The 19,052-nt window shown below is 41.2% G+C and overlaps 2 long non-coding RNA genes across 2 annotated transcripts; both read left to right on the top strand.

Annotated features, from left to right (window-relative positions):
* The first annotated feature begins 77 nt into the window (after positions 1-77).
* On the top strand, positions 78-6,672 carry LOC135301706 (uncharacterized). Its single transcript, XR_010363447.1, has 3 exons — positions 78-1,367; positions 2,641-2,746; positions 4,725-6,672. It is a non-coding gene; the product is annotated as an uncharacterized LOC135301706 (long non-coding RNA).
* A 2,248-nt stretch (positions 6,673-8,920) lies between these two features.
* Positions 8,921-10,340, top strand: LOC135301245 (uncharacterized). Its single transcript, XR_010362980.1, has 4 exons — positions 8,921-8,970; positions 9,599-9,621; positions 9,692-9,709; positions 10,255-10,340. It is a non-coding gene; the product is annotated as an uncharacterized LOC135301245 (long non-coding RNA).
* The last annotated feature ends 8,712 nt before the right edge of the window (positions 10,341-19,052 follow it).

Below are 19,052 nucleotides of genomic sequence, written 5' to 3'. Positions count from 1 at the left end.
GAACCTCGCACATGTGACCCGGGAAACCATGACAACCTCCCGCCGGGGACTGCGGCCGCCGCGCCCCGCCCGCCCGGCGCGGGAGCCCGCGGAGGGCACGGCGGGCAGGACACGGCGGGGCACGGCAGGACCGGGCATCTCTGCCCCCGCACGGGCTGCCCTGCCGGGGCACGGCCCCGCCCCGCACCGGGCCCCCGCCACCCCCGCGCTGCCGGGGACCCACGCCTTGAGCGCCTTCTCCCTGCGGGGGTGTCCGGGCATCCGCCCTGGCACCAGCGGGGATTCCCGACGAGCGGACACGTCCCCGCTCAGGGGAGGACCGCAGTGCATGTAGCGTTTCATAGCTGGTTACTGCTGTGCTTTTTCACGGCCATGCACCACCTTAAAGCTCTTCTGCACATCATTCATACGCATGGAAGTGCTGTGGATTTATATTCATCTATATTATTTAGGATGGGAGGGGTGATGTGGTGCTAGCAAGAACATCCTGTTTGTCAGCTGGTTGTTTAAGGTCCACGAAAAATTTAGCTGGAGGAAGAAACAATTGTTTAAAAATGGGGGAAGAAGTCCAATTTAAACACTGCTGAGTGCCAACGCTCAGCATAGACGCTCTTCCAAGCCATGCTGCAGAGACTACTTAGCACAGTGGCAAGTGGGTGCTGCTTGTCATCACCAGGAAGCTTAAAGGTTTTAATGAGAGTAAGTAGCAATTACGGGTGCCATGTTTTTCAGTGCTTCACTAAACGCTTCTTGAAAGTGAGGTCCGTGGAATGCATGAAAACTGCACCCCCCCCCCCGGTTTGTTATCACCTCTGAACACTGGCCAACGTTTTGGGGTTCCAGAAGAATCTGTTGGAGTCTTATTTTTATGCATCAAGCTAATTAACTGCTAAAACGTCTAAGGCTGCGACAACATGGCTGTTTGATAATTGATTTCATTAAACATTCAGCATTGCTCAAATGGCTTTGCAATGAGCTTCATAAGGGCTCAGGGTAAGATAAGCAGTCAAATGTGAGTTTGTAGTGGCAACATACTGAAAGACCTGACCTCAAAAAAATAAGGTGGCAGCAAAATACAGCAATCTCTGTAACACTTTTCACACAGACAGGGATATCAAAGCCAGTTCTAAATTTAATTAATTTCCAAATGGAACCCAATTCTGGTTGTGTATGTATTTTCAAATGGAGCTGTGTTCACAAGTTGGATCTTCAAAGTGTTACAGACCAGGTAGATTAGTGAAGTGAGTAAACCATGCCTGTGTGGGTGATATTGCTGCCCTGTAACAGGCAGGAGACACCTCTGCTAGCTGAGCTTTGGAATACCTTCAAGCAACATCTTGTGGCTTCATTTTATGCTGCAGGCCACTGTAAGTACTTTTTTAAAGTTAAATTCACTGTTGTTTAGTACTGTCCTTCTTGAGGAACCTCTTCAAAGTCAAGCCAAGCCATCTGGGGGCAGACCAGGAGTTCTCTCTGGACTGCAGAAAATTGCTCTGTTGTCAGGCTCTAAGAACTGCTGCAGTGTCCAGGGCGCTGCCAGCACAGCCCCACTTGTGCCATGCCACAGTGCTGGCATGCCCTGACCACAGCTGCCTGCGGAAGCACTGCTGGTGCAGCAGGTAGCCAAATACATGAAAATGGCTGAAAATCAAGTGCAGCAGGAGAGCTGACACCTGTACATCGTGGGCAGGTGCACAGCTTAGTCACTCTGGAGGGTGGTTAGCTAGAAATGCCAGACTGGCTCATTCACAGGTTTGGGGGCTTAAAAACCTTCTCACACCATTGATGGGATTGATCTGGTTGTGGTCAGGCTGAGACATATCTAAACTTTGAGGAAGCCCCCAGGCAGAAAAGTGTTAGTAATTAGTGCCTTCCAGGCACTAGGTGTATTGTGAGCATATAATATTTCATTTAATAGAATCTTCTAGGATTAGAAGAGTTTTCATCTCTGGGGTTTTCTCGTACCCATACAAGGCAGTCTTTTTTTCTAGGAATTTACCAGCAGCATAGTGTCTTTTGCCATCTAATCAAGGACTCCCTTCGTTTGTCAGAAACTCTCATCCTCCCAGACTTAAAATGAGATCACTTCTCTGAAGACATCCTCAAGAGCCAGCCTTTGATGTTTTTATGCAAAACTCGGATAATTTGAATAAGAGATTCCTAAGTGGCAGAACTCTAAAAAATGCTTCTTTCTAAAAAAAGTTTCAAAACAGCCCAAAACATTTGTGTCTAGTGAAACTTACCTTGAGGTTTGTGTATCTCAAAGGATGGCAGCAAACTTTGTAGTTCAAGTTGGTGTCATCTGGTTTCCTTAGATGCTTTCTGTTCCAAAGACTTTGTATTGATATTTAAATTGCTTTTAAATCCTCATAAGGAGGACAGCTGTCGAAAATATGTGTTATGTCTAGCAGAGTGAACAGTTAGATAGTGAGAGTATTGATTCACACCTCTCCAATGAGTTTCATTAGTTACTACTAATTTTTGTGTGCCATTCTAGTTCAGCTGTAAATATCTTCTTTAAAAGAAAGAGAATATGCAACCTACAGAAATCCTTCTGTACTGAAAAAGGATTAGGCAGAATATTCGCCTCACAATTCACAAGGAAATAACCTAAAGATTTGTTATCTCCTTTCCTCCTAGCCAACAGATGCAGTTTTCATAACACACTGCTTACCTGCTTTGTGTGTCGTTCTTGTCCCTTCACCGGATTTGCAGCGGTGAAAAACGAGGTGATTAGAACTAACAGGTGAGAAATAGCAATTGTCTCCCACAGGACAATTCCAGACAACATGCTTCAGACAGTGGTTGGGAATACTTTGTCAGAGCTCAGAGGATGAGATATTTTCTGATGACATGGAGGACAATGAACAGAGTGCAGAACAGATGAATGTCAGACTTATAAGCTTTGTCTTTACCAAGGTCAATGAAAATGTAGTAAATTTAGTAAACCTGACCTAACAAAGTCCATCCAACATCCAACTACAAGCCTGTTTTTTTTCTGCCAGCTTTCAGTGTTTTGCCTGATCAGAATATTTTTCTCCAGTCCTTCCCAAGACCTGCTCTTGAACCATGTCCCAGTGAACCCTGCTGAGCCTGCAATGCTGCAGGTGGTGTACAGAAGGGCAGAAGTGTGCACTTAACACCAGGGGTGTGTTCCAGGGTAAAGCCCTTTCTACCCTGTGGAAAGTGACTTTAGCAAGCACACTGGTGGAGTACCAGCTTTTAAATCCTGCCCTTTGTTACCTCGTGTCAGGCAAGAGAGACTATCATTACTGTGTCCTTGCTCTGGCTGCACAGCTAGCCCAGAAAGAAGAGATCCTGATCTCATCATCTGTAACAGTCTCTTTCAATTTGGCAGCCTAGTAATTTCCACAGTAGTTCTCCATGGAAAGAGTTCATATTTTAACTAACTCTTTTTTAATAGCAATCATTCAGCAATGAATTTTCCAGCAACAACAAAACTTACAGTTGTGTAGATCCATAGTTTCACACTTTTCTGTCCTCAATGGAATATGTCAGCATTATTGTATTACAAAATCCATTGCCAAACCCAAATATATTTATCAAAAAAATCTTCAGTTCTATAAACAATATAAAAAAACTTGTGCCTGTAATGCATGAATCAAGTTCTGACATATTCCCCATTATTCTTCCTCAGCTGAATCTCTTCCATCTCATACCCTTTATTCTGCCTGTGCTTATTGTTCTGTGGACCCAAACCCCTTAACTTCCCCACTGCCTACTGTAAATCTAGAATGACAAGAATTAAGTAGCCATTTACATACTCAAGTAAAATTGTTATTTATGCCAATGAGGATTGTCTCTGAGCAAACAGAAAGGCCAAGTTCAAAACTTGGATGGAAGGAATCCACTTGAAGAAACAGCAAAGCAGTGTAAATGAAACAGGTCCTGCCACTTTCAGAATCAATTCACCATCAGTTTAACCAGATATACAGTTTGAGGAGTTTCCTAACACAAAATGGCACCTGCTAACCCAGGAACAAGTGTTCATTTCCTCTGCCGTGTATCACCTTTTAGGCACTTGTAGTGCTATGTAGTCAGTGAAATTAAATGCCTGATTAGAGCTGAGATGAATCATCTTGCTGTCAGGGGGAAGAAGTCATGGCTCAAGAGGGGGAGTATCAGATTATCAGCAATTCAAATTCTAGTTGGCTTCTGTTGGTCCTGAATGCAAGTGTTCTGTCCACCTCATCTACTGAGATAATATGTTCAGAAGAAATGCAGAATGTCATATATTCTAACCTCAAGTCCCTTGCTTTTTCACTCACCCTAGTCCTTTTTCACCCCAAATTGTATTTTCCAAGGAGTATGAGCTTTGGGACTTATTACAAGTTCTGTTTACAAGTGTTGCTATTCAGTAAATGAACAGCTGTTGATTTCCATTGAAATCTGTTGTTTGTCATCCTTGATATTCAGAAACTATAGAATACTGTCTCTTAGAAAAGTGCTCCTTTTTATGTACCTCAATTTGGGCTCTCATAATCACCTGTAATTTCAGAAAAATGCGACTAGAGTTTCTAAAGTCAATATAGTGAGTGCTGAATTTGTCATTAAAAGTAAACCTTCTCATTTTAAAAGCAATGAAATAAAATGACAGTGTAGATGTAGTAAACTTCGTCTGTTTTGAGGATCTTATTTCATTTGATGCCCTACACTGTCAAGACAACCTGTTAAATGGCTAACAGAGACATCTCTCCAAATAGCTAACAACAGAAAATCATCAGATGGAGAAGTTCCCCTGGAATTGACAGTAGGCTGCTTCTGTTCAACACCTCCTCCAATCACATGGGAGCAAGTATAAATGTTGCTGATACAACTTCCAGGTGACACAAAACCCAGATGAACAGCGATGTCACTGAGCTCAGGGAAGCATGGAATGATCTGGATGACTTGTGCGTTTAAAGAAAATCCTACTCTACAAGCTCCTTATTAAGTCATTTACTTCAGAAGAAAGAGGTTTCTACAGAATGGAAGGACTTTATCTTGGAAGGCAGTGCTTCTAGAAGAGTTTGGTGATCAGAATGAAAAACAGCTATACTCCAATTCCTGGTGTAAGTCTGAAGACAAAGGGGCTAGTGAGATTTTTGCTTGTTTCAAGAGGGAGATCAAGAATAGGAGTGGGAGATCTTCCCTCTATAAAGCACTCCTGAGACCAGTAAAAAACAGTACAGATATAGTGTTCATATATTCAAAAGAATATGGAGAAATGGAGATGTGCAGAAAAGAGACATCAGAATTATTTTTAAGCTGAAGAAAATGTCTTGAGGTAAAAAGACTAAGAGAATTCTCAATATTTATCTAAGCATTTGTTATCATGCTCAGTAGAAGAGGCTTATATGATCTAAGAGTTGAAGGATATCAGTTTAGTCTAGTAGCATCTTTATGGAAAAGAATGGCATCAGTCTTGCTTATCAGAGATGGCTCAGCATCTTCTCTTGGAAAATCAAACTCTTTCATGTCACTAGAGGAACACACAAATACCCAATGATGCAGTAATTCTTAGATCTTCTGAAACCAGAAGCACCAGTGAAAAAAATCATAATATATATGTGCTTTTGAAAACCTACAGACACTGCCGTGGATGCTTGGGTTTTATTTAAATTAAAAAGACTGATAGTGAATTAATAGTTTTGCTTCATTTTCCTTGAGGGAGCTGGGGAATCTGATAATTTTTGAAAAATGAACTTTCTCCCTGCAAATCTTCTTCTATTAGTGCTGACCTTAGATCTGAAGTCTTCAGATCATCTATTTTGGGGCAAAATCTGGGAGAAAATTAGTAGAAATAGCTGTTAGATGGAGAATAACACTACAATTCCATGCCTTGAGTTTCTCATTAACTGTCAGTGCTCCTAAAAATAGTCATTAATAGAATTAACTTCAGTTTCTTGGGAGCTGATTTCCAGAAGGAGGGAGTCAGAGCTGTGGAGTCTGGAAGTGATACCTTCTGGGGAAGAGGCAAATTTTTCACTGAACATGAACTGTTAGGCTTTTGATTTGGGTTATTTTTTGGTTTTGTGAGTTTGGATTTTATTGTGTGGGGTTGTTCCAGTTTGTATTTTTTGCTGTTTTGTTTTGTTTTTCTCTGATAGATTTAATTGTTACTCATTATATTCTTGAGGAAATTATTAGTTATGCTTGGCAAGAAGAATAAAGCTTCTGTACAAGTATTGGTTAAAGAGGGCACCAGCTGAAATATTTTCTTTGGTTTGAGCTCTAATGTAGTGGTAATGTTCCTGCAGAACTTTTGTCCTGCTGAAAACTGAAAATAGCAATAGTGAGTAAAACCACACTCTGACCCTAACATGTTTCTCAGTTTGGGTGTCTCTGCACACCTGCACACAGCTGGGCTTGGTAGGTACTGCTGAACTGTATGACAGGCTCTTTAGTGTCCCAAAGGCATCAGCCAGGATGGGTTCAGGTGCCTTACAGCCTCATCTGTAAGGAAAGACATGTGCCTGTAGTTGGAACAGCAACATTTGAGAGAAAAACCTTAATTCAAACTAGCAGATCTTAAAGGACAAATGTGAATGTGTCAGAGCTGTGCACTGGAGTGTCAAGCCTCCAGTTTGTCTCAGGACAGTTTGTTTATACAAACTTGTGGATGTGCATTTGATTAAAAAATAAGCAAAATGTAATGACCTTTACAGATTCTGGAAGAGAAAGACTGTGTTTTTATCTCTCTATAAGTGTATGTGTGTGCATGTATAAATAAACACACATGCATTTGTCTCTATATGGCATTACTGGTTTTATTCTGGCAGAATCTGGAGATCCCATCATATTAATCTGTCTATGAATGCAGTGTAAGTATCTTAACTCAGTTGTCTTGCAGTGAATTGAGATTGACTATTTACTGTACACTTATGGATCATCAAAGAAAGATGTGATTATTTTTTATACTTCTATAAGGAACAGAAATATTTACATTTTTAAAGTAAAATTCCTAATTGCACCACATTTTCAATATTCCAACTTTGGCCCCAGGAGTGGAATATAAACTGTGCCAGACATGCATTCCCATGAGTTTTTTATCGTTGTTTTCGACACAATCTATTTTTATTCAGTTCTATGGGAAATGCACACACTTTGTGCAGTTGCCAGAATGTAATTTCCCAATGCCCCTTATTTATTTCAAAGTATGCTTTTTTTGGATTCAAGTGCTTTTGCGACAGCACTTTTTCACGTTTTGTCATGTAAGTACTCCTTGCTCACACTGAACCCATTTGGTGAGGACAGTGGTTACATATGTGCTGCTGGAAGGGCAGACGCATAAACTGGCAGAAGCCTCCCACACTGGCCATAACAGTTGGCTCTCCTTCCTATTTCAGGGTCTTCTATTATTCATGTTCACTCCACCTGAAGCCTGCATGCAGGGAGCTGGGGGCAGAATTCTTGCTTTGTTCAGATTCTGCTGCATGTGTCAGAGCCCAGTGGTCATTGGGGAGATGGGTGATGGCCTGCTGAAATCCCCCTCTGTGAGCCTACCTGGCAGGACAGTTTGGAGGCTGCCCAAATCCACACCAGGTTAATCCTCAGGGACTATCTAGGAGCTGGGGCTAGCCAGAATGCATCCAGCTTTGGGCTGATTTACAACACAACCATTGCCTAAGGAGCAACAGAGAGGTTCAAGCTGATGATGTACCAGAGAACAGATTTGGCTGTGGAACCTGCCCCAAAAGGACAACTTACCTCCATAAGGACATGGTCCTTAGTCAATATGTCCACTAAAATTTGCATGGCGCTTTCCAGGCCAGCATCATTTTCTGCCCTAAGGTCACTTTCACTTGATAGAGTTTTTTCTCTCATTTACTCATTTTTGTGTTAAAATCAGCTTGACAATATCCTTACATTCCTACAAACCATCCTGTTAGATCATCGTCAGAAGACCTAGTCAAGGACTCTCATGTTCAGATACAGTTGCAGTTCTAGGACAGTCCTTTATAAAGTGCCACAGACAACTCTGCATATGAATTGGGCACCACTGAAGAAGACCTCTCCAAAACTTCCTTGCAGTGATGTTTAAAGGACATTTTAATATGTGCCCCAACCCTGACTCATCTTCAGTACAGCACCACAGACCCTACACCATAACATCTGCATAAATGCCCTACTCTTATCTCACAGTGTTCTCCAATACAAACTTCAAACAAATAGGGAAAGGAAGAAATGTGGTCAGTAGTCCTTCCTACTTCTGCTATATCTGCCTCAATTTATACCTGGTAGCTCAAATGTGAGTTTATTCCTGGAGATTTGGCCTGACTGCTTGCAAAGAGAGTTGTTAACCCCTTGTGACACATATAACAAGGATCCAGGGTCAGGGTGCTTTCCTTGCCCTGTGGATTTCTCCATCATCCTCCTGCTATCTAGATGGTGGCACAGCTTTGTCCTGCTGGAACTTGGACAAGAAGCAGATGGGTTTGGCATGTGGCAAAGGCATGTGGACTACCATGCCAGTTTAGCAGCTGGCAAAAGCATGTGGACTACCAAGAAGCAAGAAGGTGAGAAGGTTCTCCATGGGTCTGAGCTCATGGCTACGTCTTGAAACTGTGGTCCATTGGTGTGGCCATGAGTCAGGGAGAAAGGCTGCAAGGTTACAACTGTTACATGTTTTCCTTAGCAAGTCTCCTCCAATGTTTCCATTGCTTTGGCTTTTTAATTTGCAATGACCAAAGGCAAAAATTAGCCTTCTCCAGGTCTGACAACCTCACAGCCTTCCAGAGCCTAATAACTCATGAAGGAAAAACAAATATTTGAAAATTCGGCACCCGTGGGGAGCCAAATTCCCATGAAGTGGTCTGGAAGAGGAGCCTCTCAAACTGGCAGTGTCAAAAGAAGCTCCCAGTCCAGATGCTTCCACAGACTTCATTGTGACAAAAGCATCTTTCCCTGAAAGGCCAAGGACTCCCACCAAGGAAAGGAACACTGCTGCCCTTCCAATCAGCCTTCAAAGTAATTGTTTACAAAGATTGTCTACCAAGTTAACTGATAACAAGATAAATCTACATTATGCATAAACTGCAGAATGCATCCTTCCTCCCAAAGCAAAAACAAAAGGAAAAATAAGTCAGTATAATCAATAATGCAAGGACTGTAGGCTTGTCCCTGGTAGCATGTCTGGGCTGTCAGACATTTCTGAGTTTTGGATTCTCAGAATAAGAAAATTTTTTTTCTCACAATTTGTGTACACTGTCATGAGCAGTTGGATAAGGCATCCCAAGACCTCTGGGCTCATATGGATCTGGGCAGACAGGACAGCTTACAAAGTCAATATGGATTGCAATGATTCTCAAAATCATGTCTTCTAATTTTCCTGCGTTCCCTTCTCATGAGCATGTGGGTTTATAATCCACATTTCTCTGGTAGTCCCACTGTAATCATTCTAAATATTCCTAAAACAGGCCATTAGGGCAGAAACACTATCAGAACTTCAAAACAGCAGATCTGCCCTTTCCATAGAAAAGAAAGGGAAGTGTAATTGCACCAGAACAATCACTCTGAAAGGTAAGAGTCATTAGTGAAGCATCCCTTTGTCTATCTGTAATAACTAGGTCTTTATTCTGATATTCTTTTTCTGCAGATGATGGTGAAATAATGTAACAGGTATGCAAGCACAGAAGTGTGGGGATCTTTGGGTGAGAAAATTCCCCTTGACCAATATTTTTTCTGATAGGACCAGTCTTCTTTCAAAGTAAGTCCTCAGCTTTTTATCCTTTCTTTCTCTGGAAAGGCTGCAATACAGATACTTCACCCTGAACAGAAATAGAAGAGGAAGATGCAGACAGCAGATAGACTCTTTTACTGACATTACAGAGCCAGATTGTCCTGTGGGAGCTGGCAGCAAGGTCCAGTTGATCTTATCCTTATTTTAAAATAGGATAATGATTATGGAGAACACAGAGAGATTCTCAGTGTGTGATCAGTGCCACACCACTTCCCTGGCCAGTTTCCAATGTGATACTCACCAGGCTGAGATCTTTTACTTAATCCATTAAGTGCTAGCCTAGTTTTATTGTCATCTCCATGGAATCAATTTCACATGGATTAAGATACATGGAGAAGCCCAGTCACCACTGCAGCTGGGGTGACAGGGAAGGAACACCAGCTGGGGTTGCACTGGTCTTCTTGACTGTCCTGGGAATGTCCAGATCAAGCACATCTGCAAATCTGCTCTGTGCTTAGAGAAATGAGACATGTCTTTGTGAATCTCCATCATTTCTTGCTCTTTCAACACAGATGCAGAGGGAAGGGAGCACCATAACGCACCAGGAGGAAGGGCTGACTCCTTGCAGACCTTTTCTGTGCCTGCATCTCTGTGTGTCACTTATCTGGTGTCAGCAGCATTGTTCCCTGCTTGACATTGGCCAAGCTGGATGACAGGTCTGGAGGGTAGGAACAGGGAGGGAGGGCAGAGGAGGGCAAGGAGACAGCACCAGACTGACTCTCCTGAGACAAAAATACATCATATCCCAGCAGGGGCCATCCTGCAAAACTGCAGTGAATCCTGTCCTGGGCTCAGATGCCTGGATGCAAAGGAAATTTGGGTTATTAGTAACTGAGATTTTTCATGTTTAATAGCCAAAGAGCAGTGAAATTTCTGCCATGGAGATGCACTCAGTGACATCTCTGTGTCAGCCACTTCTCCCTATTTTGTATCTTCTGCAAACCTGTTGAGGCTTCCCTCTGTCCCACCACCCAAGCCATCAACACAGGGTGACCCATGGGGTGTGTCACTGGTGACAGTGGCCAAGTTAAGGGAACAGGTAAGGATTTTGTGCCTGGAAGGGTTTAATTTCTGCTGATCAGTATACAGAGATGTAGGAAGAGTTCTTCTTAAGGTTTATGGAAGGATGTACTTTATTGGAGACAGACTAATAGGCGTTAGAGTTTATTTTGAAATGTCCATTATTTTGAAATATCTACTACTTAGAAAAGCATGAAACATTATTTCATTTTAAATATATGCAGCATTTTAAGACTTGGACTTTTAAAACATGTAGCTATTTTAAAATAACTCCATTGTGTAAACTGATCCTTGCTTAATAGTGCAATGTCTTGTAAACATTCTAAATAATTTAATTGATGGCTTTTATTTTCTTTCTGTGTCTCAGCCATTGGCATTCCTCAGTTTAGATGTCAACATCTATGCCTGGAAGCTGGAGAACAAAAATAGTTATGCTCTAAAAAAGGGGCAGTGCTGAGGGTGAAAGGTCCTGATCTTGCAAGTTCTTGCTCACATGGAAACTCAATGGCACTTCTTGGGTGAGGAGGAATTACTCACGCAGCAGAAATTACAAAATGAGCCTGAGATTTGCTACTAAAATGGTAATAACTCAACCAAGGAAAAGATTATTCACTCTCCGATGAAACAGGAGACTGACTGTACAAATCTGAGAATTTTAAAGAACCAACTAGGGCTGAAACTCACTGGAAATCTGTTTTGAAAACAGATGAGAGCCTCCTGCTAAGCTGTTAGACTGCAGTGATGTTTCAACAACTGGGAATTTTTTAGGGTTTTTGTATTGAACACAGATGAGCTACAGGGATTTCAGGCCTATTTGGAAGCCAACTATGTATTCGTGTCAATATTAATAATGCCGTGGGCAAGACAGAAAGCTTGAAAACTATTTGTTTACATAAATAAAAACCAGTGCATTTTGGAGTTGTTTCATTCTATAGCCTTAAAAAGAGTGTCCTTGGCACAGTAAGGTGACCTTATCCTTTAGAAAAAAATAGTATTATATGTCAGAAATGTCTTTATTTCCTGACACAGCAGGACAGAAAAGCCACTTTTATTCCAAGGAATCCAGCTTGTTCATATGAAACCTGAAGAGAATGAACATATCATGACACCACAATACTGATTGTCTGACTCTTGAGATAAGGGTGAGTGCCTAATGGCTGTTTTCCAAAAAAAGAGCACTCAGTTAAGAACCAGGGTACATGTCAAGAAGGTTTTAAAGGGGAACATTACTCACAGCTCAAGAGTGGTTAAAGAATATTAAATAGGCCACAGAACTCTATTTCTTCTTTCACTGCAACAAGTACAGGGGAAAAAATTCCCCAGATCTATAAATACTCTATTCTCTATCTATTTCTACCTGGACCACCACCTTCTCTGATTCTGGGCACCTCTGCAATTTGACAGAAATGACAGCAGCCCACCTCCAGGATTTAGGGACACTCCATTTGGTGTGACCAGTCCCTTCATGAGGTCTCTGCCACACCGGGAGTTTCAAAACCATTTGCAGCAAAAGGCATTTACCACAATGGAAGGTTCATAATTCTTGATTCTTCAAAACATCTCAACTAATGTAATTTAAACTAGTTCTTCTCAATCTGCAAACAGGCACCTAAACTTTTCAGTTGCTGGTCCCATTGCTCTTTGCTCCTTTAAAGATATTTCTGATTTTCCCTCTGAGACATGATGATCCCATGAGTAATTAAACAACTTCCTAACTTGCTTCTTTTCTGCTGTTTGTGGCAGACACTCCCCAGCTCTAGGTTAGAAATTAAAAACCTTACCCAGTGCAAAGCCCTTAGCACATCTTGGTGGTTCTCCCATGGAGAGGGTGATGTGCAATACAGTTGCCTTTCTGTTGTTTCAGTGCACATGATTGTCCTTATTTTCCACCTTTTCAACAGAAAAAAAAAATATTTGAACAGATCTAGCCTAGATTTTTACATGGAAAGCTCTGGAGAGAGTCTTCCACTCTGTGTATAGGCAGGTCTACTTTTAATTAATGCTGATTTCCTTTCTTATTTTTGGTTGTGTCTGAGCATAATTGTTGAATTTGGAAGAACAGAGCAATTACCTTCTCCAGATCTCAGTGTGTCCTCTGTTGTTCTTGGTGGTCATCTTGTAAGCAGTTGTATGCCTATGGACCTTGTGCTTAGCCAGCTTTCACTGTTGGATGAAGGTCTTATATTTTATTACTCAAAACCATTTTCATAAATAATCAGTTTCCAGTGTAGGACTGCAACTTATTAGTTTCTTTCTGGAGGGAAAGATCAGAAGTCCTAAAGAAATGGAAATGTCATGTTTCTGTGTCAGTTTAAAAGCTATTCTTGGACCTTGTTGGTATCTAAGCTACTAAAAACTGAACTGGTCTGTCTGACTTTATGAGAATATAATCCATCAGAAGAGATCCACAAATAAGTTGGGTTTTTTCTTTTTTCTCTGGCTTAGCTAATTTTCTAAGCAAAGTATTGCATTCCATTAAATATGTCTCCCACCATTGTTCATTTGCAGACCTGTTCTTTAAAGGATATGCCAATTTCCTCTCAAATGCAGTTGATTCCTTGTGACTCACTCTGACAGCAGTGACAATCTGTCACAGAGCTATCGGTACATACCAGTTTGTCTGTTAAAAGTAGCCAAAGGTGGAGCAGTCTCATAAGAGGGTTTAGAACCTTAAAACATTGTGCGAAGATTCATCAGATTACTCTCTGCTTTTGTGGGGTTTTTTAATGGTATTAATTTTTAACTTTGCATTTCAGTGAGTTGTCTTACAACAGTGACTCTACCTGGGAAAATACTGCCCTGGAATGTCCCATCTCTGCTCCATGCTGCAGAATCCAGTATGATTCCATGGCAGTGTGGGAACACATCAGGCCAAGGCCGGTAGTGGGCTGGTTGCCATTCTGGGGTGAATTGTTTCTGGCTTGGTACCATATGCCTGAGGGTGGCATGTGTCTTCTCAGGAAGGACAAATTACTCTTCTTCATGTTTGGCAAGCTCCTGCTGGCATGCCAAAGAGGGCTATATTTAGTACTGGAACTGTTTAACCAACAAGCTGGGAAAATTGTCATGATGATATGACTAGAGATTTACCAAGGCTGTTTTCCAGGAGCTGAAGAAGATTTGGTTGAAGTGAGCTTTGAATTTCCAGTTTTGAATCTTGCTGCTTCTATTTTCTCTGGGTGCAGTACATCCTGCTCCCAAGCCCAGGCCCATGGTGTTGCAGATTCAACTGAGCTCATTCACTCTGACTTGGCACTGGTGGAATTCCTACCAAGCTGACTATTCAGATATACAGCTTGTTACCCCAAATTCTGCTCGCCTTGTTCTGTTGAATCCTGGCTGTAGCTGCTGCTGTTCCTGCTCCCCTGGTGACATGTGCTGTCCTGGCTGCCTAAATGATCCAGATGTGCTGAGAGCAGAGATGCAGAGAGCAGAGATGCAGAGAGCAGTGGCAGGTGTTCCCAACAGAACCCTCTTTGCCTCTCATCTGCACTGAGCACGTGCCTTACCTACAATTCAAAAAGCTCATGGGACTGAAGGCAATATGAGCCCTGACACTCATCACAAGAATTTCACCTCCTCTGTTCCTTTCCCTTGTGAAACAGCAACCTCAGGAAAATGATGGAGTTGATGTTGCTCCCAAAGAAATTGGGGCAACAGCATGGGGTTATCTTATTTCTTATTCATTTTATTTATCTTTTTTCCACCCCAAATTGGCCACAGGGACATTTACTGTTCAACAAGAGCATCTGAAGATCATTCTCCTGGAAGGCCATGCCTATGAGAAGGTCTCAGTTATCTACTGTTTGTACTAAGTTGAAGTTACATTTTCCACTGGTAATTTACTCTATACTTAGGCTTTGCATACACAGCAGTGTAAAAAGAGGGTAAAAGAAATTACCTCTTAAGGAAAAAAAGGCAAATATCCCAATGTAAATATGATTGTATTGCTTTTATTTAGGCTCTGTGAAGGAATGGAAATTCATAGGGGATAAGCTAAATTAAATAGGCTTTTTATTAACAAAATATTTCAAACTCATGCTCTGCTTACAACTCAGCTCAAGACACATGAAAAAAAGATTAAGGAGGACTCAAATTCTCTAATTCCATAGCCCTCCCTTAAAAAAATCCATATGACTATTTAATTATGTCTTGACACACATTCTCATAAACAAAGGGATTTTGGAGTGATTCTTAAAAATATTCACAAAATGCACCTTAATCCTTTGCTTGGCCATTTAAATCTTGTTTTCCATCTGAAGCAAGTGTTTCTTTTGGCTGTTGTAGCTATAGCCAAAACATGAATAATCATCTGGGCTTGGGTTGACTGTATTGGAATTTTCTCTTCTATATGGTAAGCAGGAACTTCTCAGGGCTGGCTAATACTGTACATGTCTTCTCTTCATTTGCAGTTTTGGTATTGCTGGTAGGATATTGCACAGTGAAGAGCACAGTGTTATCCTCTTCCCCTGTGTGTCCCTTCTGTGTGGACAAAAATTAGGTTTTTCTGCTGATTTAATTACTGTGAGAACAGATCATCTCCTTAGGAGTCTTGTCACAATACTGACATTTCTTGTGGAAGTTTTAAGTGATTTGGCACTTCTTATTATAATACAATTTCTAGCTTATCTTCCAATGAACAAATGTTGATTTATTATTCTTGGCATTACAAACAAATCACAGCTCTTTTGCTTATTTTCAGTAGTTAAGTAAACTAGGGGAAGGTCTTGACAACCCTAATTTGCTGTGCTTAGTAGATGATTCACTATTTTTGTATATTGCTCAGCTTTCCATCCATTGGTCCAGGAAAAATCTGGAGAGCAGGTTGTGCATATCTGGGACAGCCACCCTGTACAGACCTGTTAAATCCCTCAGATGTTTTTTGTTGACTATTACTTTAATAAATTCACTGCAGGTCCCTTAGGTAGTAAACACCGCCGAGTGGTAACTCACAGCTATGAGCATTCCTCAGGTCATAAACTCCCTCTAGTCTATTTATCTGCCAGGGAGGTATCATCTTCCAATAGAGCCCTTTTTTCCATGAATAAAGTAGCATTAAGACAAGTGCAAGACACAAACTAGTTGTTGGAGGGCAATACACACTGCTCCTCTTAGCTTGGTATATGGCTTTGTAAACCATAGATTTTAAGGAAAATGACATGGTAAATTAGCAAGAAACATGTAACTCCTGGCAATTTGTAGAGTCTAAATTGCACACATAGATGTGAAAATGCACTGAAGATTGATGTTTCTTCACTGTACACCACTCCCCTCGCAGCCTGCAAGCTTTGAGGGGCTCTGTCACAGCCTGATTTGCTGTATTGTCAGCTCCCAGGTTGTTTGATTGAGGTTGAAGAATTACCATAGTAATCAGCTATCACAGGTAATGGTTTCTCTGAGTTCAGAAAGAGCAGCTGCCAGCCCCTGCTGTGCTCTGTTGGGTGTGCAGGCATTGCTGCCAAGCTCCTTAGGTTCCAGTTCTGAGGTTTTGAACAAAGGGAGCAGTCTCTGGCTATTTCTGACCTTTCTTGCTGGGGAAGTGCACAGCCCACTCTCCCTGCATGTACCTTCTGAGAGGTCTCCTAAGAATCCTTCTCTGTGCCCTTGAGGTGTGCTGGTTGTAATGACCAGGTACTGTTTCTGCAGTCCACACTCCAGAGCTAACTCTGTTTCTGCCTTCCACAGTTCTTTGGTAGCCAAGAATACTTTGTTGTTCCACAAATTAACCAGAATTACTAAATCCTCATCAAGGATGGATTGTCCTAAAAGATTCAATGTCTCTTTGATCTCATTTTATCTTTTAGTAGGCACTGAGCAGTTTGGGGGGATTAACAGTTTCTCCAAATGTTTTAAGTTTTTTCACTTCTTTTTTTTTTTCCCCTTATGGGCTTCTGTGTTTTTGTGCCATACTTTTGTGTCTTTTAAATAATTCCCTTTGTGGATTTGTGACATTTCTGACATCTACAAATATTTATTTTCCCTTTTTGAAATGTTGCTACATGGGTGTTTGTTCTCTCATCTACACTCATTGAGCTTCTCCCTGTAAAAGTGCCATCAAGTTGTCCACATCCAATGGTGTTTAAATTGTGTTTCAAGGGTTGTGGTGTCCTTTCTTTGAGGTCTCACTATGTGACATGTGCTGTATTACAACAAATCCTGGCAAGTTTTTATGAGCTATACATTGGTTTCTAAGCCTTTTTGATAAAACGGTGCATTTAATAATTTTTCTATGATTCAGTTTCAGGTTATAATCTCTTGATCTTGTAAATAACACTAATAAATATTTCTTGTAGTTTATATTTGATGCTGCTTTAAATTAGTATATTGCAATTATGATAAATACTTTTCCATATACCTTTTTTATTGGCCTATCCCTTGTGAAGATGGTATTCCAAAGGGTGCCCCAGAAGCACTGCTTTACAGGGAGTACTGAAAGCAAGTAACTTGCTTCTCAGAAAGTGCAGCTGCTGATGCCACTAGCTAAATTAATCACAGTGTTGGACAGTATGCATACATGATACCAGGGGGGACAGCTAGATGGTGGCCCCACATTATTGCTTTTTTTTTGAGTCATGGATGTTCTGAAAAAGGGCTGTATTTTGCTTATTATTGACTTAAATTTCCAGTCAAATGTGCATTCACTATAAAGTTCCTTTTCCACCTTGAGCCCATTGATAACAGTAGTCAGGAGGGTGAATACAGAGCATTAAGCCTGGGAAAGCTTAGTCTTCCAGTGCTTTGCACCTTGAAGCACATATGCACAGCTTTTCCTCATTTCTTTTGCTGTTCGTTTCTTTGTCAGTCAGGAGAATTTTTAGCAAGTTTCTCCCAGTGCAGGTGTTGACAGCTGGACATGCTGTCAGTACTTTTGACATGTGGTTCTATTGTTCTGACATTCAGCTGTGCATTTCCTGTAAGATGGCTGTAAGATGCAGACAGTTTATTCTAGTTTTAGATTCTGAGGTCCAAGAAAGAGCAGCATGAGAAGAGAAATGAGGAATTAGGGTGAAGATCCTGAGCAGCAGCAGTTGCAGCAGCAGCAATTGGTAGGTTTTACCTACCAATTAAAAAAAAAAAAAAAAGAGAAAACCTAATGTTTTATAAACTATTTATTCTCACAGAATAATCCTGATAATACCACTACTTGTGTGGCATGAATCCCATGAAAGGGCCTTTCAGTGACATATTCTATCTGCTGAGGTCTAAATGCTGCAGAGCACACAGATCATCCTGGCATTTAAACCCTGCCTCTACACCCATTTTTGCCTGAGCTGCTGCCACTGAGTTCCCATTCCCTTGGCAGGGCTGCAGCCCCATGGCCACCTCTTCCCCACAACGCTGTTATCAGTCTCTGTGGGACCTTCAAGCCTCTGGTCTTGTTAGAGGCCACTCTTTACCCACACTTTGCTGTGGTGTTGCAATGACAGGATCTCAAAGACTGTCCTCTGAAGTATTAATGTGTAGCTAATTAGCACCTCCCTATAATTGCCTGCCTTTGCATAAACCACCACCTTGAATTGAAAGGTCCCTGCCTGGAGTGTTTTGGTTTCAGACTGCTTTAAAGTTACTGGGAGAGTATACTGGGTATTTTTCTCTCCAGGTAGGCAAAATTACTGTTTTACAAGATTAGGAAAATACATCATATCCTGTGGGAAGGAAACAGGTTTGTAAAACAGAGATGCTGTCATGAATGTCATCGAAATGAAGAATATCTTTGGCTGGAGGGAAAGCATTTCCTGAGGAGACCTGTTTATTTCACCAAGATTTTTTAATGCAGACATTTGACAGCTGAGCAGAGGATCTGCCATCCTGCATCAGAAACAGAGTCTGTCCAGGCCACTATCCTGTCCCTGACAGGGACCAGCTCCTAATGCTTCAGAGAAAAATGCATTTCCATCATGATGGGAAATAACTTCCTTATGTGATAAATTTACTGCCAGTCCCAGACACTTGCTGGTTTATTTGGGGAGGAAGCACTAGGCACTTTTGGGTTTTTTTTCCTCTTTGTTAATCCCAGGTTGTTTAACAGTACATACACTGAACAAAAAGTTCTGGCTATATCTTAAATATCTAATTAACTCTTTGCAATGAACTGCATTGTGGCAGAATATTTCTTAGGTTATTAAACAGTCATAGCCCTCTTAGCCTTTTGCAAGATAATTAGTTTTGATAAAGAAAGACATATTCAACGGCAAAATAATATCTGGTACAAACTCTGAGATGTATTCTTAAAACTGTTTTGTAGTATGGGTCATTAACATTTTTATTTCCTTTCAATTTCTCTTTTCTG

Source organism: Passer domesticus, chromosome 5, assembly GCF_036417665.1.
Source record: "Passer domesticus isolate bPasDom1 chromosome 5, bPasDom1.hap1, whole genome shotgun sequence".
In the NCBI taxonomy this organism is placed as follows: domain Eukaryota; kingdom Metazoa; phylum Chordata; class Aves; order Passeriformes; family Passeridae; genus Passer; species Passer domesticus.
This window is presented reverse-complemented; position numbering and strand designations above follow the sequence as displayed.